Source organism: Pinus tabuliformis, chromosome 2_1 (genome assembly GCF_031772625.1).
Source record: "Pinus tabuliformis cultivar Carrire ecotype Pingquan chromosome 2_1, CPIR1, whole genome shotgun sequence".
In the NCBI taxonomy this organism is placed as follows: domain Eukaryota; kingdom Viridiplantae; phylum Streptophyta; class Pinopsida; order Pinales; family Pinaceae; genus Pinus; species Pinus tabuliformis.
Window position 1 is genome coordinate 101,121,743 of NC_142299.1, and position 14,410 is coordinate 101,136,152.

The 14,410-nt window shown below is 40.6% G+C and overlaps 1 pseudogene; it reads left to right on the forward strand.

Annotated features, from left to right (window-relative positions):
* Nucleotides 1–1,489: 1,489 nt before the first annotated feature.
* Nucleotides 1,490–14,410, forward strand: part of LOC149198985 (uncharacterized) — a 94,770-nt pseudogene continuing 81,849 nt past the window's right edge.

The window sequence follows — 14,410 nt, forward strand, 5'->3', positions numbered from 1 at the left end:
TGCTTTTTTTTTTTTTGAATAGAAAGAATCAAATTTTTAATATGTTGGCATGGCCACCTACCATCTTCACTTCCGATTGTTGCTATATTTACTGCATAAAATATTCCTTTGCGAGGGGCTGAAAATATACCTTAAGCCTATGCCCGTTCACAAGGAATACTGAATCTCGCCCATCAATAGTTTTGATTTCTACCGCTCCATTTTAAAAGAATTTCATCACTTCATAAGGTCTCATCCAACATGTGTGGAATTTACACTTAAAATGTTTAAATATGGAGTCGTAAAGGAGTACCCAATCACCTGGTTGGAATTGCTTATTCTTGATGGAATTTTCATGCCACTTCTTGCGCTGTTGTTGAACTAATACATTTTGCTGAACAACATCCCGTCTAAACTCATCTAACTCATTTAACTGTAGTAGACGTTGATGCTGTGCCTCTGAGAGATCTATCCCCAATTGAACTACAATCCTAAAGGTTTTGATTTGGAACCCTATCAGCAAAAGGACTTGTTTCCCGTACACCATCTCATATGGTGTATGTCCTATGCTGTTCCTCCAAGTGGTCCGATATACCCATAAGGCTTCTGGTAATCTACTTGCACAATCCTTCCTATGCATGTTCACTGTTTTGGTGAGGATGGACTAAATTAGCTTGTTTGTGGATTCCACTTGGCCATTTTCTTACGGGTGGTATGATGTAGATTTCCTGTGCCGAATTCTGTATTGCTCCATCACACCTTGTACCATATTAGAAATAAACTGCGGGCCATTGTCATAAACAACCAGTGTTTCAACCACTCCTCCTACAACTTCACCTTCTAGAGAGCCTCTAGAAATTAATCAGTCCACAGGAACTAGTTCTTTAGATGATCAAAATATATTTTCAACTTTCCTTGAGATAAAATAGAAAAATGAGACTTTAAAGTCCAATGTGTACATCCGATTCTGGAAACAAACTTCAACTTCCCAGCACAGGTTTCTTTCTGCTTTTGACAGTGAGAAAGGTAGAATGCAAATGGCATTCTTACAAGCCCAGATTCCATTCCTAAATCACCATTAGATTATAAAAAAACCATGTTTTAATTTGATACCAGTCAAATTCATTCAATTGACTAGATGGATATGCACAGACAGACTGGTGAGATGCTGTCTTCTACTATGACAACTGCAACCATGTCTCTTTCTAAACTTAGGACTGCCCTATCCAATGTTTAGTCCCAGCTTAAGTTAGAAAATATTTATTCTTTAGCCAAAGACAATAGAATAAAATCATTGGAAGATTTTGTAATTAGAGTGGGATATGATCCCAAATATGTAAAAGTTGCAAAGCTACTCCTAAAAAAGAAAGATGCAGACATTGCTGCATTGAAGAAACAATTGAAGCTACCTTCAACAGAGGATCCTCTAACAAAGGATATAGCAGAGAATGAACAACAAAAGGAGGATATGCTCAAGCTTATCATTGAGAAGAATATATAGTTGAAGAAAATGGAAGAGCAGATTGAAGAGTTATTAAAAGAGAAGGAAGCATCACAACTTTCCATGGTTCCAATCACAACAGTCCCAATAGCAGTTGCAGGTACATAGCCTAGTTCATCATAAAAAACCATTGAGTCTACATCAAAAACAACTGATCCAGCTAGATTATCACAAGAATTGTCCATACAAAAATAGGAAAATGAGAAATTACTGCAGTAATTCCAAAATATAGAGTTGCAAAAAATCAAGAATGACACTTTGTATGTGTAGAAAATGCAAAAGTCCCACAAATTGGAAATTAAGATTCATAAATTAGAGAATGAGTCCCTAATGGCAGATACTTTGGAGCATGCCAAGGAAAATATTTGGACAAGAATAATCTAATCCATGATAGATGTATGACCATCCATACATATTATTTTTGAGCAGCAAGAACTCATCATTAGATGCAGAGGAGTGATAGAAGAACAAAAAGTAGCCTTGAAGACCAAGCCAATAGAAGCCACATATATGATCAAGGTTTTAAATTCAAAAATTAGAGAAGAATGAGAAGAAATAAACATCTTTGATAGAACAACTACCATCCTAGAGATTAAGAAGGTATTACAAAAGAGGAATTTGATCAATCAATTAGAAATTAAATGTCAAACCCTCAATATTTCTGTCAAAAGATTTCATTGAAAGTTTAATGTCTTAAATCAGAAAGGGCTACCAGGATTGGTAGGTTCGAATGATAAATTGATCAAATTAGAAGATTATTGCAAGGAATTATATGTTATTGCAGTAGATAGAACTAAATTTTCAAGAGTCAAAGGACATATTACACGAAAATCCATTTTGGAAGCCTTGGAGTTTGATTTGACCATCATGCATGAGATTAAACATATATTCCTCACCAAGCCAAATTTTGAGAGGTATACTGAAGTGGATGAAACATTAAGAAAGATGGTAAATTTGGAAATCCCAAGTGAAGAATTATGGGATAAATTGCGTAAAACAATTTAGTAATTGCTCATTCTAACAACATGACAACTCATCAGTGTTTTCAGGCCAGATCATCAACAAATTCCTAAAGGATAGAGCCACCTCTTCAGCCGTTTCTTGGTTCCTATTATATTATTCTATTTTTGTAGTTTTGTACTACTTTGGTATGCCATTCCTAACAGATTGTAGATCTTTTGCAAATTTTGTATAAATAACTCCTCCTTTGAGTTATAATGGGTTGAACCCTTGAACAAGCTATCAAGCAGATTTGTACTAAGCTGGACCATTTTTTTGGAATAATAAAAGATTCTAGATTTACCTCATATGGTTTGTTTCTCAGTGAGTTGTGTTTCATCTTGTTCATTCATTATGTTTTCTTCATATAAATTAAGTCGTTTGCAGTTATTCGATTCAAAATTTAACTGAGTTTTAGATCCTCTGTGAAGTTATGATTTAAATAAGAAAAGAATTTCTCACTGTAGATCAACAGATTATGCAATATACTTGTTATCGGGAAAACTAGTGTCTATGCAGAGCTGCTAGTCCAACTAAGGCTGGTAGCTACCTTAGAAACAAACAAACCAAAAACTACTTTCGTTTTCCTTTATGAGAAATAGATGAGAGAAGAATAAGGAGACCAACCTCTGTCTTGCGCTTGGTTCCTTGCTCGTTTCCTCTCTCTTCTGATAGGTCTTTGCCACTCACTTCCTTGTCTACCCAGCTTCAAAGAGTACCTGTAGAATCAAAGCAGCATAACACTATCCAAGAACATAGATCTATTATTATAAACAATATAGGACCAGATGTATATTGACCACACAAATTCATAAATCATCAATCATACAAGAATGTGGAGGAAAACTTGAATAGCTTTATTGAAAATCAAGAAAGAGCAAAGAGGATTACAACCAATTGTTCTGACCCAACATTATCCTCTCAGCAAGAAAGCCCTTCTTCACCTCATGAAAAGCTTAGATCACCCAACACTATGATGTTGCACCAAGAAACCAGCAACACTTCCTTACAAGATACAAAATTCCAGCCTCTCGATCTCTGGGATGAGGGATCCATATATAGATGTCTGCAAGGGAGGTGAGTTAGCTTTTGAGATTTGATTAGTGTCTTCTCTTTGATAGTTCTTGATTCCACTTGGAGATTGATGGTCTCTTACTCATCCCTGGTCGAATGCAGAGAGGCAAGTGTCACAGGAGAAGTTTCTGGAAGATTCCATGCTCCTCCACCTTGCGGATTGACCCTGCCATTTGTCCCTTCTCACCCATCACACCCCATAGAAGGGCTTTTCAACATGCATCGCACCTACTGTGTGTATTCAGGTGGGATGCAACGCACTTTGACTATGGAGCAGATGAAATGGTCCAGTTTTGACTAGTTCTGAGTAGTTTTTCATGGAGAACTTCTGGGAGATGCTGTAATCAGTTGACCTTATTCTTTTAGGGGTTAGAACAACACCTTTAGGGACTTAGGAGCCTTTGGTTTATGGACATTTATGCTTGGGGTTGCAGTGCCCAAAAATGTCTATAACAGTTGCCCCCTAAAGCATGAGGTCGTTAATCTTTTGATGTCGGGTGAAATGCTTTATCATGAGGATCCGAAGTTTTTTCAAGCTGGAAGGTGACCTGTAATAAGATATAATACAATACATTATCTTCATAATATTTTCATGATCTAGCTGAGGCGGGCATTCCCATGCTCAACTTTATAAATTAATTTTCATGTACATAGGACAAACAATCGTCTGAGTGTAGACTGATGATTCTGGTAGAGCCATCATCCCTTATATTGGATGATTATCTGTGCAGCAATGATGTACATTTGATGTCTTTATTTTCCTGAATATATATTGCAACCCGGATGGATGAAACTAGATCCGGGGTCTTCAATCTCGTTCGACTTTCACTCAAAGTACAAGTCGATCCATGTCAGAGATGTTCTGGAGTCGAACATGGAAAGACATCGCCTGATTACCAGCCAATGATGTAAGCTGTTAACAGGCGCGAGAGGAATCACCGATAATGATGATGACCCTCAAGGTACTGTAGTACAATTCACATGGTGTGAATAAGGGAATTGGCGTCGAACACCATGCAAAATCTTTCGGTTGAAGGCCATTGATGTAAACCTGTCACCGGAAGTGAGAAACTTGCCATTGAGGCATGCAAGCTTCAAAGTACTGAAAGGGTTGTTCCTAGATCGACATCTTGGATAATGAGCTGATGTCGACAAGAAGCGATCCGTCATAGGAGGGCCTTAGTGAATCCCACATCAATGACACAGAACGGAGCAAATTATTTTAATGGAGGTGAAAAAGATCTAGTGATATAAGGTTCAGGGTGGCGGTCATGAAAGAATGGAGCGTAAATGTATTATAGTGGGTGAGACACAGGTGAATTCTCTGAGCGACTTCTCTTGAACATATCGGCGACACTGACATGATGGATTGGTAGCATTAACCCCAAATGTGGATGGTGTGATGGAACCATGGTGATGTGACCAATGAATGGAATAACCCAACCCGACTCGGATGCAGAGTGAAAGTGTCATGTTCAAGAGTGACTTGCTACCAACAAAGTTTCTTCAAGTTTTCTTCCCAAATTTTCCCCAGTCATTGCTGACCAGTACCTCTTTATTTTTGTCAGGCTTGAGGAGGATAACATATGCTTGTTCTATAATTTTCCCTTTGGGCAAACCCATTGCTATGTTTTAACGAGCCTAGCGATAGTGAAACTCGTTCTTGTCTGTTATGGACAAGTTTGTTGCTATTCGGTTTTAACGAGTTTAATGACAAAGATAACTTGGTCCTTTTCAATTTTAGAGAGTCTGAAAAGGGACGTAAAGGAAACTCCAAAAATCCTTTTTCGTCATCTAATCCCTTAAGTCCGAAAAAGTATAAAATAATACAAAAGGGATGAATTTTCGGTAATTTTAACGAGCCGAACAAAACAAGCGCTCGATCTTTTTGTGTAATAATCCCTCAGGTCCAAAAAGATTAAAATCTAAAGGAGGGATAGCACTTACGGTCACTTTAACGAACTGGAGAGGCGAATGGCTCGGCAATCTTTTCATATTTTACGAGTCAGTTGAAAAGAGCTTAAAGGAGACTCGGTTTTTGAGGAACGAGTGATAGATCCAGGTAGCGGCTGATTCCAGGTAAGGTTTGGAATTTTCCAATCACGGCAGTGTCACAAGGATGGCTAACAGGATCACTCTTCACAACTATTCCTCAAAAGGGGTAAACAATCAAGTGGAGGTGAATGATTGGCCAATACAGAGTGGAGGTGATGACGAGAACACGACCAAGACTTCAGAGGCTGAAGTAATACATTCACGATGGTTATTTACCGGAAATTGGTTCATTTTTTAATGAGCTTAAACGCTGGGGGAAACACTTGCTCATTGCTTATGTTTATTTTTTAACGAGCTTGAATTCCGTGTTAAAACTGCTCAATATAATGGTCATTTCTTGACTTTACCATTAATAACTTTGTTCCTTCAAAGATTGTGCTGCATGCTCAATTGCTTCATCAAACTAGCTAGAAATGAACAATACATGTTTGGAAAATGAGTTAAGACACTAATATTTTACTTGAATTACGTAAAAAGTAATTTAAAAGTGCTTTTACCCCTCATTTTACCATTTGATTTGAACTTTGGTCTGGTGGAGCCTTGGAGGTGCTTTCCCCCTTGATTTTCACCAGCTGATTCCGAAAGATTCTGTGGACGATTTTTGGCACCGTCTGGACCAGGTAGGAGCTAAACCCGAGCTCTTTCATTTCATCCTTTCCATTTTGCATTCTGAGCCTGATTTTCGGTTTTTCTAAGCCTCTGGGGTTTGAAAAACTCGCTTTGGCTCCATCGCACCCTTTGTATTTCGAAAGGTGCGTTGCATGTTGGCCTACCCACTGGACAGTTGGCATGCAACGCACCTAGAACACTGCTGGGGGTGCGATGGGAGCAAGGAGGGAAATTTGTGCACAATTTTCAATGGAGATTTTTGCCTGTTTTTCACCAAATCAGGATCTAACTCTTCTCTTGTTTGTTTTCAGAGATTTATTGGAGCAAAATGCCTATTACATGGTGAGAACGTGCACATGAAGAAGAGGACATGCTTGCTTTACCTGATCCGGTTACGGTAAATGCACTGCAGAACTGTGGCCTGTTCAAGTTTTTCCACATCTCTAGCATGAGGCAACAAATCAACTTGTTGCAGTATTTTCTCGATGCCTGGGATCCTACCAGCCAGGTGTTCCAGATTAGAGGCAAATCCATCCCCTTGACTGTCATGGACATCTATTTTTTGACCGTCTTATCGAGGCGGGGTGCCCCTATCTCATTATCAGGTTCGGCTCGTGGGGGTGAATCTGTGAGAGATTACATTAGCAGGTATTGCAGAGAGGGATCTCAGCCAAGTAAAGATGGCAAGATCATCATCCGAGATGTCACTGACAGGTCCCTGAGGACCATTTTGTTCACCTTTGGTAGGATGGCTGGTAGTGCGGCTCTTCACGTGGCCAACCGGTCTTATATGCAGTATGCCTTAGAATGCCTCGAACCGAAGGTGTTCAACTGGTGTGACGCAATACTCTTTGTGATGAAAGAACAATTTATCAAGGTGAAAAATGGAAGATTGAAGAACTTTGGATATGGTTCTATTTTGACCGTCTTTGCCTTGGAAAAGATCCCGCTGATGCAGCCGCAGTATATTTCACTTGGTTTACCTCCACCGACTGAGCCACGGATGCAGAGATGGGTCGACCATATGTCCAGACATGTTGGTTAGTCACACGTTTCCTTTTATGATACCTTCTTTGGGTGGTTCGATCGTCAGGAGATGGTTTTCTTCCGAGTATCCATGTGCTGGTATGGACTTCGAGGGTGACCCGGATTTGGTACTGCCGGCTGGCGAGCAGTGGGGTGCCATTGGTAAATTATTTGACCATATTTCTGTTTATCGTTTCTCTTTATAATGTCCTTGTGCTTTGTTCTGTCAAGAATAATCAGAACTCATGTGCTCATGTATATGTTGGATCCGTTCGGCCAGTAGGACGCCTGAGAGTGCCAGCTGCCGCTCCAGCAGGAGAGGCTGTGGGAAGGGCTATCCTTCGCGACCTTGATGTGGCCGAGACTCTTTCAGCATTACAGGATTAGGTCGAGGGCCTCACTCTCGGTATTCCAGATGTGAGGATTGACAAGCTTCCTCTGAGGTTGCAGCGACATACTACTGGCATGCCAAGTCGATGGACTAGGCTTTTACGCATGATTGCACAGGCGGTGCCAGCATCATTAGACTAGGGTGCCCCTAGTGTTTTGAGTTTTGGGTCATTTGACCAATTTTGTCTTGGTTACAGAACATTATGTGTAAACCATAAACAATTATATATATATTTTTGATTTTCAGAGTTTTATTTTGGTTAAGTTACATGATCTGAATGCAAATATTGATGAAATGCTTCTTTTTATAAATGTTGCAAATGTCTATCTAACACATAATTTGCCAATGAGTCAGTTAACATGTTTAAGCTTCTGGAAATATGCTGATATTGAATAAAATCAAATTGCCTTTCCAAAATCTTGACCCTTAGGAACATGCGATAGATAGCTGGATTTCAGACGGAGTAGATACCAGTGAGTTGTAGTATGACGAGTTGTGAGTCTAGCCTGACGAAGAGTCGGCGTATGCCATGTGCGATGGCATCAGAGAGAAGTTCTATCAACGCGCTATATTCAATGATGTCATTCGTTGATCGACCAATACATACCCCTCTGAAACTTACTAACTCGCCGCTTGGATCAAAAATGGCCCAGGCCGTAGAAGATAGGTTCCGCGAACTACGACTTGCTCCGTCGGCATATCCAACAAAAGATTCCAATAGGTTCGACATCTGCGACAAATTTAAAAAGTGGATTTACTTGACCAAAACGATTACCCTTAGCAAAATAAAAAATGTAACAAAATCATATGGGTTACCACACTGAATCATGCATAGTAACGCTTAAGGTACAACCCGTTACGGGGTTGTGCCAGTGGAATTCCGTCGTAATCCATTAACTCGTACGCTCCTTTTGCTAATACACGTTTAACAATATAGTGGCCCATCCATAAAGACTTGAATTTACCTGCTCCAAATTTATTGGATTCTTGGTCGTAAAGTAAGACCAAGTCACCTTTGAGAAGACACGGGGTTTGGCATTCTTGTCGAACTGTGCCTTGACTCGTTTCTTATGGGCTTCGTTAGCCAAAGCGGCATCACGACGGGTTTCATCCAATTGGATTAGTTCCAAGAAACAAGCCTCCTCTTCTGAAGTTCTGGGGAGAAGGTCGATTGCGAGTTTGAGGGACGAGATTTCACAATGAACTGGTAAGATTGCTTCTAGGCCATACACCAGTTGGAAGGGTGTAAACCTAGTTGCATTCCTTATTGATGTTCGGTATGCTCACAAGGCTGAGTACAGGATCAGGTGCCAACTCCTTTTGTGGACTCTAATCATCCTTTGCAACATGCGATTCAGGACTTTGTTGATTGCTTCAACTTGTCCGTTGGCCTGCGGGTAGTCTGGAGTAGAGCTGTCGTGAGACAACCCTAATTTGGCAGCTAATTCGGCCATCATGTGATTGCGAAAATGTGATCCATGATCTGTGACTATAGCCTGTGGAACGCCGAATCTGGCGACTACATGATTGAAAAAGAAAAGGGCTGCTGTTTCACCAGTGTTATCTAATGTAGGCATCGCCTCGACCCATTTGGTAATAGTCCACTGCGACTATGATATACCCATGCCCCTCGGTCGAGGTGGGGTTACATGTCATGAAATCAATGCCCCATTTGGCGAATGGCCCAACAACAACTATTGGCTGTAGAGGTGTGGGTGGTCTTCTGGTTTTGCTATCGAAAATTTGACAGGCATGGCAACTTCTGACTGCGGTTATGCAATCTTTGAACATTGTTGGCCAGAAGTATCATGCTCGTAAATTTTTTTCGCCGTAGCGTAACTAGATTGATGCCCCCCACACGTGCCTGAATGGAAATCATTCAAAACTTTTTCGGCTTCCTCATGGGTGAGGCACCTCCTCAGAACTGTATCGACGCCACGACGGTAAAGCGTATCACCGACGATCATGTAGTCTCTTGATTGGTATCAAATATGTTTTTGTTCGGAGCGGGAGGTATTAGGCCTATATTTTTGGGTTTGGAGATAGATGATTATATCTCCATACCACAAATTTCTTGAATATATCAGAAACAAAGATTCATCCATGATCGTTTCATCTGATGTTTCATCGTTGGACGACGATGGGAGATTGCATAGTAATTCTACGAAAACCAGAGCTTTCTTTGAATTGGATTTTACAAATTCCAGATCAAACTCTTGTAGAATTGCTATCCATTTTGATATTTTCCCCCCAGCAACTGTCGCGACAATATATAAGTCATGGGGTTGCAATCTGACAGAATGGTAGTTTTTCGAAAGAGGACATAGTGTCGAAATCTTTGTATCGCTTGAACAGCTGCGAGCGCCAGCTTTTCAACATAGGAATATTTTCTTTTTGTATCATTTAAGTTCCTACTTAAATAATATATAGGATGTTCAATTCCGTTGTCTTCTTGAACTAAAACCATTGCGATGGTTGTATCCGCTGCAGCCAGATACAGGTTAAAGTCTTTTTGATAATCAGGAGCGTACATTAATGATGCTTTCATTAGGGATTCTTTTAAAGCATGAAAGGAGGCTTGCGCGACTTGATCCCAGACGAAGGGCACTTCCTTTTTCAATAGACGTGTATAACCTTTAGCAAGTTTGGCGTAATTTGGAATGAACCTCCTCAGAAAGTTTACTTTCCCTTGTAGTTTCTGAATCTGAAGCAAATTTGAAGGTGGAGGCAAATTTATGATTGCCTGAACCTTACATGGGTCGAGACGAATCCCGTCCTTTGAGACTACAAAGCCAGGTAGACGACCAGAACTAACACAGAACACACATTTGTGTGGATTGAGTCGTATTTTGTAGTGTCGACAATGTAGAAATATCGCTCTCAAATGCTGCGGATGATCGGTCCGCTTTCGCGAATGAGCCAGAAGGTCGTCGAGATATGGTTGAACGATGTTTTTGATGTCATGGAAGGCATAATTCATTGCCCTTTGAAATGTTTCCCCTGTGTTCTTTAAACCAAAGGGTAATTTGCGATATGCGAATGTGCCCCACGGATAAATAAATGCAGTCTTTGACTGGTCCTGTGGGCGGATATTTATTTGATTATACCCGGAGAATCAATCCATGAATGAAAAGATTTCGCATCTGGTGCATTCATCAATTATATGGTCAATAAAGGGTGTAGGGTAGTTGTCTTTTGGACAAGCTTGATTTACATCCCTATAATCGATGCACACTCTAATCGTTCCTTGTTTTTCCATAACAGGAACAATGTTCGATACCCAATCGGTTAGAGGAACCGGGTAAATGAAACCAACATGGAGAAGCTTTTCAACTTTTGCCTTGATGGCAGCGGCTTTCTTGGGGTGCACCTGTCGTAGCTGTTGTCGTACTGGTTTGACATCTGGATACATCTTGATTTCGTGTTCAACTATACTTGAGTCAATGCCTGGCATTTCATCATATGACCAAGCAAAGACATCTCTGAATTCGCGAAAAAGAGCGTTATATATTTCCAGTTCTGAAGGAGAACAACATTTGCCAACATAAATGTTCTCTACAATATCTGTTTTGGTCGAGATATTTATGGCGATGGTCTCTTCAATGTTGGACAAGTTTCGCTCGGAATCCATCGTGTTTACAGTATTTGATAGGAAATCAAAAACTGAAGGATGATGAAGGTCATCAGGAGTATCTTCTTTATAATCTGGAAGATGGGAACGATGGTGGTAATCTTCCCATGGCGCCCCTTCAATTACCATTGATTGAACAATTCCTTCGTCGGTGTAATGCACTTGCGACCAAGGATCTGAAGGGGTGCCATATTCCTTAGACCTATCTATCCAAACGCTTGATGAGCGTTGATTCGGGTCTGCCTCCCATGCCAAAAACATTGATTGCTACAATATTTCTATTGGGCTTGGAGGCAATACCTGCGTATGATCCATGTTTATATCGTTTTCTGAGATCTTTTGAATCAAAGATATCATATTGCAGGTTCCTACCGTCGCTACTTCCGCCAGATTGATTGGAGGCGGAAGGGAAAAATTCCCCATTAATATAGGGTCTTTTAGTAGGCCTACTCTGATATTTTGAAGTGTATGGTGGCTTCCATGGATCATCGGAATGCTTCCCGTAACTTGGGAACTATTCAGGAGAAATGTTTGTTGGTCGACGATCGTAATTCCTCCTTGAAAAGGAAATGCAATCTTCTTAAAGTAGGTCGACACAACTATAGCCATAGCATATATCCATGGTCTTCCCAGTAGGATGTTGTAATCGAGGTTTCCGTCGATTACTTCGATGTCTATTTCTACTATTTTCCCTCCTAGTTCAACTTGCAAGTTACTTAGAATACCATATGGGGTATACGTTCTTTTGTCAAATGCTTTTAATGTTGTTGAAGATCGCGACAAGGTTGGCGATCCTAAAGTTTTCCAGCAACTCATCGACATAATACATGTAGATGCCCCTTCATCAATAATTGTTCGATGAACAATTTTGTTGAGGGCTTTTACTTTAATGAGGAAAGCTAGTTGAGCTGGTAACTGAGGATCATATCCTTTATGATTAAAGGACACAAGATTAGAATCCTTTGGGTCTATCCCACCGATAGCTGATAATAAAGCCTGCTTTTGGGATGGCCAATTTTGCAGTACCTCAAGTGTCGACATAGCGGATGGCGATTGGGCCAGATCTTCCACTATATTATAATGCTGTGCTGCTTTGGCACGAGGATTAAATGTCGACTTGTGTACTACTCCCTTTGGCAGTTTTATTGTTAGCTCAGGAATGATGGGCGACGCAACTTCTGTTGAAGTTTTTGTCGAACTACTAGGTTGATCTTTATCCTTGTTGTTAGACCGCTGTGGATTCCCGTAATCTTTGTTCCTTGTCGATATCAAAGCATCATTTTGCTGTTTTGAAACCGACAACATCAGTACTTGGGATGGGGAAGCATTTTCACTAGCAACCAGATTTGTTCCTGGATTTGGAAACAGATCAGTCAATACTGCCGAGGTTTTTGAATTCTTGAAGATTCTTTTAAGCTCAACCTTATGTGGAAAATCTCTTGTCCAATGATCCTCATCACATATTATGCATGGATTTTTTGGTTTCCTATTTCCAGCAGGGTTTGCAGAAGATTTTTCAGGTGATGATTCCTCTTGTTTCTTCTTCTTCCCTTTGTTTTTCTTCTTTCCTCCTGGTTGCTTGGTTTCTTTGCCTTTATCTGTCGAGACAACATTTACTTCCGAGGCGAGAAGTTATTCTTTTGCATTTTGACTGGAAATCTTACGGGCCTTTTTAGATGTAGCCTTTGTCGATTTCGTGTCTGTCGTACCATTCACGCCATCGCCGACATGAGAGTCATTGTTCGATTTAGGAGGAGGGGGGACGGAAATTCCGGTTTGGGAGTGTCCGGGATTTTATCGTAGAGCATGCCAGACTGAGTATAAATAAAGTCTAAATATTGCGCACGAGCAATAACTTGCTCTTCAGTGACGACTCCTCCTTTTGCCACATCTTCTGTAATGGAATAAAGACTTAATAAACCATTCAGCTAAAAGCTTATCAGGAACATACATTTTTACCATTCTATGACGACATCGCCACTCATGAATATGATCGGATATGTGAGTGGCCGTTGTTTGTTTGAAATTGGTAAGAAGTTCTATTCCCATTTTGTACCTTATCGGTAACTGAAAATGGGTTAAAAAGGTTGTGTCTAGGGTACTGAAGTTGTCAAACGAAGCTCTGGGTAACTCGATATACCATTTTGCTGCCAGACCAGTTAACGTCCTCTGGAAAAGGCGAAGCCTAATCGAATCATTGTTTAGGGTGTTTGATGAACACCAAAAAGGAAATGTCATCACATGATTCGATGGCTCTTCACCCGGATTTCCATTAAATTTAGGAATATCTGACGGAAGTTTATGTGGAATTGCTGGCCACCAAGGGGCGTAAGAAATTGGATCGTTTGTTAACCTATTTAGATCCGATAACTCCAAAGTTGCCACGAAGGGTAGCTTTTGATTCAGGTTTGGCGAAGCATACGCAGGATAAGATGGGATTGCCTGAGCAGTTAGTCTCTGCATACCAGCATAATGCATTTGATGCTGGTAACTTTGGTAAGGTTGATGGGCATAACCATTGTAGAATGGTTGATTTTGACTGTTTTGAATATACGGCTGCCCACTATTTGCAAAGATTTGTTGTTCAGATCCTTGGTATACTTGTTGGAATTGCGGTTGTTGGTATTGCACCAGCCATGGTTGCGAAGCCATGTGCTGTTGTCCAATATTGACTGTTTGACCAAGATGAGGGGTAATTGTACCCGTTTTGGCCTGTGTCATTCCACTAGTTGGCGATTGTGGTTGAGTCGTAGGGACAAGAGGCTGTTGCATTACAACCTGAGAAACCTGAGGTTGGCATACAACAGGCAGCGCTTGTACTTGTGACACCGTCACAATAGCCGACGTAGTTGGTATATTAGACATAGGTAAACATTTTGCATCGAATACAAAACTCTTGGTTGTTGAGGCAGTATCGGCACCTAACCGCTAGATGTAATTCCAGCATAACCTGAATTTTGTTGTGAACTCCCGTATGGTTGTCCTCCCGAAGGAGACAATGAAAGGGTATATTGCCCCCCATATGGTGGTAATCCGGTACTTAAAGGAATTGTTTGCCCTTGAGGACCAGACTGCCCAAATTGACACCCTGAAGGATCAATTTGTTGAGACTCAACATAAGAGTTTCCGGATACTATTCCGGATG